This window comes from Halichoerus grypus, chromosome 14 (assembly GCF_964656455.1).
Source record: "Halichoerus grypus chromosome 14, mHalGry1.hap1.1, whole genome shotgun sequence".
Lineage (NCBI taxonomy): Eukaryota > Metazoa > Chordata > Mammalia > Carnivora > Phocidae > Halichoerus > Halichoerus grypus.
This window is the reverse complement of record NC_135725.1, coordinates 67,709,948-67,719,073: the sequence shown is the minus strand read 5'-3', so window position 1 is coordinate 67,719,073 and position 9,126 is coordinate 67,709,948.

Sequence of the window (9,126 nt, the reverse complement as noted above, 5' to 3'; positions counted from 1 at the left end):
GTGGGTAAGTTGGGGTGAGGTAGATAGAGCAAGACAGAAGGGAGACACTTCCTGAGTTATGGACTTCTGCATTGCTTGTGGTTTTGACAAACCAGGTACTGTTTTTAAAACTATGTTAAAATGTTTTTATAAAATTACTGTGGGGGGAAGTGGTCCTCCCAGATGACCTTTCAATCATGGAGAAATTATGCAAAGTGTCCAGAGTACAGAGAAAGAACAGATCACTATTAAAAGCCATGATTAAGAGAGGCTTCTTGAAGCAAGTGGCATTCAGCTGATCCTTGAACAACAGGTAGATTTTTCAATAAGTGAAGATGGGAAAGAAAGAGATTTCTCAGGCATAAAATAACTTCAGCAAATGTGCAAGCTTAGAAATGAATAAGATCCGTTGGATGTTCCAGTTATGTATTGTCGTATCACAAACCAGACTTAAAACAACAATTATTTATTACCATCTCTCACAGTTCTGGGGACTTCTCACATGGGGGCTCGCATGTGGTTGCAATCTCGCAGTGGAGGGGGCACAAGTCATCTCAAAGTTTCTTCATTCGCCTGCCTGGTGGCTGATGCTGGCTGTTGGCTGTGAGCCGGAATACTTACATGGAGCTTTGCCGTGTGACCTGTGCTTCCTCACAGCATGGTGGCTGGGTTCCAAGAGTGAGCATCCCAAGAAGAGCAGGCTGACACTGCATTACATCATTACCTTTTATAACCTAGCCTCAGAAGGCACATAGCATGATTTTTGCTGTAGTCACAGGCCCATTGAGACTCAAGGGAAGGGACGACGAATGCCACCAACACCCAACCCCAACAGAAGAATTATCAATGTCACATTGTAAGAAGAGCATGTGGGAGACCTTGCTAGGAGCTCTCCAGTTTGCCACAGCTCCTAAAACTCTCTGAAGTCTCTTCTTACAGGAGACAGCTTCTCCCATCTACACTACCCCCTGGCTCCACAGCCCTTGGAGTTTGCACCTCTCGCAGACAAGAGGATCAGAGGATTTGGAGCAAAAAGGTAATAGAGCTTTTTCTTTAAAAAGATCACTGTGATGATATCTTACAGGGAGGTCTAGAAGGAGAGATTAAACAATAAAAACAGTAGGTGCTAAAACTGTTGCCCACAGTCATCAACTCCCCTGCTCAATTCAGCAAAATGATGCCTAAGTGTGATTGATGGGAGTCCTCCATATTCTTACCAAAGCATTCAGTCTTCAGGATGCTCTCAACGGGCCTTGATTCTTGTAGAACCAGATGCCCCTATGCCTGGCAGGAAATTACTAGGCCATGGGAAGTAATTGAACTTTTTGAGAATACCAAGGTACCCCTTCAGGGCTACCAAGTGATATTTCTCCAACTGAGCAAAGGACATAGACTGCCTGGGAAACAAGCCATCTCTTGACCGCCCAACTCCCTTTCTTCCCAAGCATTCCAATAGCTGGCCTTCTAGTGTTGTGCCACAGAACAAAATGACGGAAAAGGGGCGGGCAGAGACTGCGAGGTCTAGCTGGACCGACAGTTTGAAGCTTAGCTACCATCATTCCCAGTCCTGTTAAGAGATTTGTGTTAGGCAAGGAAAACTGTAGCATTAGTCTGGTTTTTAAAGTCTTTCCCCCCCAACTATTATTATTTTATTGGATAAACTGTCAAAATCCACCTGTTCTTGTTCTCAGAGCTCCTTTCTTCCTTCCTCATTGGCACTAGACAGAGTCATTTTCCTTAATACTGTGTAATTTAGAAGAGACTGTGTCAATTGCATAAAATATTTCTAATCTCCATAATTAAGATGCTGCTGGTCTGATAGCTTTGCTCTCTTACTCCCCCTCAGCTAGTTGCAGGGATATAGAAGACATTTACGATGAGCACTAAAGCAAAAATGACATGCTGTTCCCCTCATCACCAGCTTCCCTAGACTCCTTCCTGGAGAGCTTCATTTATGGCTTCTTCAAAAGTAGGAAAGAGAGACCATGCCAAGTTTCGTCAGACCATTTTCTCTCCATTCCCAGAACTCATTATGCCCTGTCCTCAGTTTGGATTTAGAGAAAATCCAGTTTGCCCCTTCTTATGACCTGTCCTTGAGGTCAGCTCCTAGCACAGCGTTTGACATGGAAACATGGGTCAAACAACTGAATGATGGAATTCTGAGGTCAAAGAGAAACTTAGAGGAGTAGCAGAGCATTGCAGTTGGTGGCAAGGAATCTTTGAAGATCATATAGTCTATTTCCCTTTACTTTTGGAAAAAACAGAGAGACAATGATTCACCCAGATGGCCATACACTCAACTCTTTGCTCCTGCCTCTTCCTAGTTTGACAATTGCCTTCAGGTATGGCCTATAAAAAGTCTCATTTCAGCCTTACAATCATTCAATTAAGTAAAAATTATTATGACTGTTTTAGAGATTAGGAAAATGAGATGTGAAAACAATGGTCTAGATAGACTGGATTATGTTGCTACAACAACTTTACCCTCAAATCCAAGTGGTTTGGCGGAACAAAGGTTTCCTTTTCCCTCACAGTATTTACAACAGAGCATGTGGCCCAGCTGGGAGAGGATGGTAGTATCTGCTCCATGGAGTTATTCATGTACCCAGGTTTCTGGAGGCTTGAACATATTTTAGCTGCACCCTGTAAAATTTTAGGTCTTTAAACCTCTCAAAGAAAGGAAGTAATGGGGCGCCTGGGTGGCTCAGTCGGTTAAGTGGCTGACTCTGGATTTTGGCTCAGGTCATGATCTCAGCGTCTTGGGATCCAGCCCGCACTGGGCTCCAAGCTCAGCCAGGAGTCTGCTTGTCTCCCTCTCCCTCTGCCCCTCCCCCGCTCATGCAAGCGTGTGCACGCATGTGCGCTCTCCCTTTCTCTCTCTCTCAAATAAATAAATAAATCTTTCTAAAAAAAGAAAGAAGGAATTAGATGATTATCCATGGGCTTTTTACTGTTGCGGCCCAGAAATGACACCCATTCTTTTGGCTGTATTTCATTAGCTAGTACTGGTCACATGTCCTCACAGAACAGTAAGGGGAGGAAATGTAGGAGAAATGGAATCCTTGGTAAACATTGCTCACTCACTGTCACCGCCCTATGAGGTAATAATTTGGCCACCATCCCACAGCTATTAAGCGGTAGGATTGGCATCTAGAGCCAAGCTGTCTCTAGGGATAGAAGCGGCCAGGGTGAGGAGCAGCTGTAACAGTAGAAAGATCTCTGGACTTGAGACAGGTGCGTTTGTATACCCATTTTGCCACTTACGAGTTTTGAGGCCTTGGCAAGGCCCTTAGCCTCTCTGTTGCCAGCAATTTTCCCATCTATAATTAGCGATCAATAAAACTTTTTCATTAGGTCACAGTGAAGAGGAAAGTATGAGAACCTCCATGCCATGTAACATTTCCTCAACAAAGGTTTAAATCTGAATCCTTATCATTTCTTTTTCCTGCCCCTCTTTCTGTCACACAAGTGCTTTCCTATGCTGTAAGTCCTTCCACAGTGACACCTTTCACTGAAAGTTCTGGTTGAAATTCTGCCAGAGGAGAGACATCAGTAACCTGATCCCAACACTTTGAGCATTAAAGTTCTGATTCTATCACCAGTCCTTTTTCTGACGTGAGCAATTTTCTTCATGTATCGCCAAGCACAACTCATTCATGACTTCAGGTACAAGGAAAGGATAATGTTGCAGTGGAATTAAAAGTTGTGGCTTGAGAACAGTTTTGCATTTGAAAACACTGGAAATGTTGGAGCCTCTTTAGGAAGTAAATGTCAAGGTACATTAATATAGAGTGAGCAAAAATGCCTTCCGGTTTCTCAACCTATTGAGAAAGCCTATTTAGTTCATCATTGCAGCCTCTTCTAAACTCTGAAAATAGGTCCTCCATATTATTTTAATGTTATTTAGAAAAACAAACATCTATTAAAGCAACCAGGTAATAGGGAAAAAATGCCTTATTTAGAAGCTTAATGGTGCTTTTACTCCTGGGAAAAGAGAGTAAATTATTTCCTCTGGGAAGGTGCATAAACTCTTTCAGGCCCCTGGGTAATTGTTTAGGAGAATATTGGTAGAGATAATTTACAATCTTAGGAGCCAAGGTTCAAGGCAAAAGTAATGAACTTCCCCAAAGCAAGGCTTCTTTAGCACAACAACTTCTATTCCTTTCTTTGACTTTCTTGTTAGCAACTCAAACATCCTGACACACTGGTTGCAATCTTGGGCTCTGGAGTCAGACAAATGTGAATTTGATAACCGGCTCTGCAAATTACTAGCTGTGGGACCTTGTCCTAGTCTGACATTGCATTGTGATTATTAAATGGGGGAGAGCACTTGGCAAGTTTACAAGGGTGTACCTGGCATATTTGATGCCTGGAACAAATCATTTTTAATGCACTCCTCCAGATGACAACAGTATTATCAGTAATAATCATTTTCTTAATTTATTTTTTTGTTTCAAAACAATTAAAAAATAAATTTCAATCTTTAAGAACTAAAAGGTATATTTTGTGTGAACTAAAATGTACACTTACTCACCAAGGTATTGTACCTTGCAGTTCACGGTTTTACTGTTTTAAGTTTTAAAGTGCCATTAAAAACCCAAATTGTGACATAGAATGATGGAATTAAATTAATCTAGTTTTGCTTCTTTACCTTTCGAATGACTGTGTTATTATTGTTTATTTATATTTGCTGCTTAAATGTAGGGATATGTCCTACCACAGGGACTGGAAACACGAACAATGCCCTAAATGAACTTGAACAATCCCTAACCATTATGAACTTACTCTTGAAGCAAACCCATGAAGCTCTGTCCACATGTGTCAGGGTTGACCGTGTAAGTAGGATTTCTCTGGATTAACTTCCATCTTGGAATACAGTGTTTATTAAGAGACAAGTAATAAACATTTGCTAATATGAGGTATATATATATAATATATATTATATAATAAATATTTATATACATATTATATAATAAACATCTATAAGTTTATATATATACCTAATATACATATCCTTAAAATTCAGCAGTGTAGCAGGTAGGCCAACCAAAGATGTTTTAGGGAAAAGCATTCATTTTATCATTGACATTGTTCAAAGTTTCAGGCACATGACGATAATAAAAAGCAGGCAAACAAGGCTTGATTGTTTTTCAAAATCCTCTATAGACCAATGCACCTTATATTGTTCCTAACCTCTCCCACTGCCCTGCCCTTGGCATACTACTGTAAAGCTCCTGGCTATCGTACGCACTCAACAAGCTGTCAACTATTAATATTTTTCTACAAAAACAAAGAGATTCCTGGGGGCTTTTGTGTTGCAGAGATTGGGGGGGGCAAGGAAATATGATTTAATACCTCAATAAAGAAGTAGCGTTATCTTTTAAAAAGAGTAATGTTTTTCTGTAATAATAGCAATAGATGCTTTAAAAAAATTTTTTTTATTGGGGTAAAGTACACATAACTTTGCCACTTTAATCACTTTATTATTTTAAGTAATCTCTACCCCCAGTGTGGGGCTTGAATGAGCCCAGAGGTCAAGAGTCACAAGCTCTGCTGATGAGTCAGCCAGGCACCTCCACAGCAATAGATGCTTTTTAATTTAGAAAATATATTATGTATAAAAAAAGCATACAAAATGCAGTAAAAGTTGTGGCCCTATTATCCAAGGTTGTTATCCAAAGACAACAATAATTTATTGATCACTTATTATACGTATACCAAGAGCTGTACATTCAATTATTTTCATCTTCACTCTCAAACTGTGAGATAGGTTCATTTTTTTACATTTTTCATTTTTTCACATTCTTCTTTTCCTTTTTCACGGAGGAGATAACGGAGACCTGCCTGGAGAAGTTATATAAGTTCGTAAGTGGCAAAGCTGGTATTCAATGACAACTCTGATTGGAAGCCCAATCTCTCTCTCTCTTTTTTTAAGCATTTATTTACTTAAGTATTCTCTACACCCAGTGTGGGGCTCGAACTCACGACCCTGAGATCAAGAGTTGTACACTCCAACTGAGCCAACCAGGTGCACCTACAAGTCCAATCTCTTAATAACTCTGCTATTATATATCTTTATAACCTCAGGGAATATATTCAAAGAATATAAACAGAATCGTTTTCAAAGGTTCATGAATGAGGGTACTTATCACAGTGATAGTTGTAAAAACATATATTTATGTACATGGAAGAAAGCCGAGAAGAAAACAATAACACGTTACCAATGGTTAACTCTTAGTTACTGAATTATTGATGATTTTTATTTTATTGTATATATTTTTCAATATTTTCTAAAATTTCTATAATAAGAATGTGAGATTTTTCAAATGTGAAATCTTCTAAAAATTTGGAAAAAATGTATTTTCAAAAATATTGGTAAATTTTTGGTGAATCTTCAACTCCTCAGTCTTTTGTACAGCATTTGATTAAACTGTTGTGCACAGCTCACACTTCTCAACAATGTGTGGATTAGGCTGAAATTCAGTGTCACTTTATTGTCCTCTCTCACATCTTCTTCCCCCCTCAGCCGTTAGTGGCTTTAATTCCACCAGTTCTTTGATTGTTGTTAACCTTCCCCCGGGGAGAAGATACTCATTTACTTCTTTGATTGTCTTTTTTTATAAGGACATCCAATTCCTTTCGTTAGGAGATTATGGACAGAAATATTTATATAGCCCAAATTTCTCCGGTCAGATGGAACATTTTTCCCCATCTTGTAAAAAGTTCCTTGTAGCTAGCTCACTCCAGAAATTTTGGGCAATGTTAGCCGTTTTCATGACCAGCATAAAATTTGTAAATGTCTAGGTAATGGTATGTTAGCTGCATCTCTTCACTCGGGACTCACTTTTCTCATCCGTAAAATGAAGACACAAACTCATGGAGCTCTAAAGTCCCTGCCTAGTCCCAGTCTTTAGGTAAAAACAGACCAGTAAAGGAATAGGTGTTAATTCTTCTGGACGCAACACTGCAGGACAATGTCGATATATTAACTCTCTGAATGGTGCCTGAGCAAGGGGTTTCTAGTATAGAGATGTACTGACCTACTTTTAGTTCATTTATACTCTATTTAATTATATTTAATCAGTTACCAGGTGCTTAATTTTGGTTATTGTAATTTTTATAGACATCCCTTTTTTTTAAGATTTTATTTATTTATTTATTTTAAAGATTTTATTTATTTATTTGACAGAGAGAGACAGAGCGAGAGAGGGAACACAAGCAGGGGGAGTGGGAGAGGGAGAAGCAGACTTCCTGTGGAGCAGAGAGCCAGATGCGGGACTCGATCCCAGGACCCTGAGATCATGACCTGAGCCGAAGGCAGATGCTTAACGACTGAGCCACCCAGGCGCCCCTATAGACATCCGTTTTCAAATATGTTAGACTACTTTTTATTCTTTCCTGTTCCTTATCCTTTTTTTCCAATCAGAAGTGGGCCTTCTCCAGAACTTTTTAAAAATACCCTTTCCCAGCTATTCAAGCAACAACAACTAACAATAACAACATAGTAGGCATAATTGTTTTATACCCTGGGTCTAATAATTCTGACATCAGAAATCTGTGAAAATCTAATTATGTTGTGTATGTGTCCTACTGTTTTTAAAGGATCTTACTTATGGTGCCTTGCCTGTGTACTTGATTATTTTTAACTGTGTGCTGCTCATATATTTGAAAAATTATGTGTGATCCTTTGTGGTGTAGGATGAAGGTGCTTTCCTCTAGAGAGAATATACATTTGATTCTGCCATGTGCTCAATGGCATTGCCAATTCAGGACTATTTTAAAATAAATTCAGAAGTTGCAATTTTGGGGGACCAACCAAATTCAATGATGTGAAGGTAGACTGCAAATTTGAGTGTAACTTGCTACGACTTTTCAGTCTTTCCCTCCCCAACCTGGGGCTCAGCAAACAAGGCCATTTTATTGTAGTCCCTGAAGAGGGGAAACTTGCAAACCTTTGGTGCCCCATCTTCTTTGGGATGAAGGGGTCTCCCTTTAGAGGACTAATCTTGGGCAGAACCTGGGCTTTGATTTCCCTCCTCCTTGCCTTGGGAGACCACCAACACTTTGGGGGGAAAAGCAGCTTTATTGTTTTCTCTTGCCTTCCTAGAAAAAGTTGAGTAGTAAACTCCTCTGAGGTCCAATTTCTTCATATGTAAGATGGGGCTAATATTGCTTCACTGACAGAGTTACAAGTGTCAAGATTTAAAAATGTCCTTTGTAAATTGTAAATCACATTATAAAATTACTCTGGAACCCTGGGCCCTTAAAGTTTGGGGAACCTCTCCAAGTTCTGTGCATTACTTTGTGAATACGTGCATTTTGCTTTGTATGTGTCAGAGGGTGCCCATATATTCCATAAGATTTTCAAAGGATCAATTGACTTCCAAAATATATTTTAAAAGCAATTGAAAATAAAAATTATTATTAGAAATCAAACAAATACAGGAAGAAGGCAGTAGATTTGGCTAGTGTTTATTCATTTAGATGTTGCTGAATTTTAAGAATCTCTGCCAATGACCAAAATAATGTGTTTTGTTTTTTTTTTGCTCAGTAAAACTGTATTTTCCCTGTTTTCATCTAAACTCCCTTCCACATGTGTGAAGTTCAATGGCAAGAGGCAGAAAACATACCAAAATAAATCCATTGGTCCTAGTTCAAGTTTAGCATCTGGTAGGAAGAGCATTTTGTTCCTTTCATAATTTATTCCTTGCAGATTTCCATTCTTAGGTACATAGACTCTTGGAATGTTAGGGCTGGCTGGATCTGTACAGATCAGATCACTTGCCTCTTTAATTTACATTTAAGGACACTGAAGAAAGGACAAAGATAAACTTATTAGGATTGTAAATGCAGCCAATATTCCAGAGGCTTTCTGCTAATTAAAATGTTTCTTTCCTCTAAAATAAATAGTCAACAGAATCTGAGATTTTCCCTGTTTTCCTTGATAGCATTGTTAGCATTATCCTTGAAGGCCCTGAACAAATGCCCTCTCTTCTGTGAAGTTTTCCTGCTGCAGATGAAATGACCCACATAACTTTACACAAAGACTTCCTGATATATAAGAATTCCTACCATAACTTTTCACCGCTTTCCACAAAACAAGTCTTGTCATATTCCAGAATCAGAGTAAAGGAGAAGTCAATGATG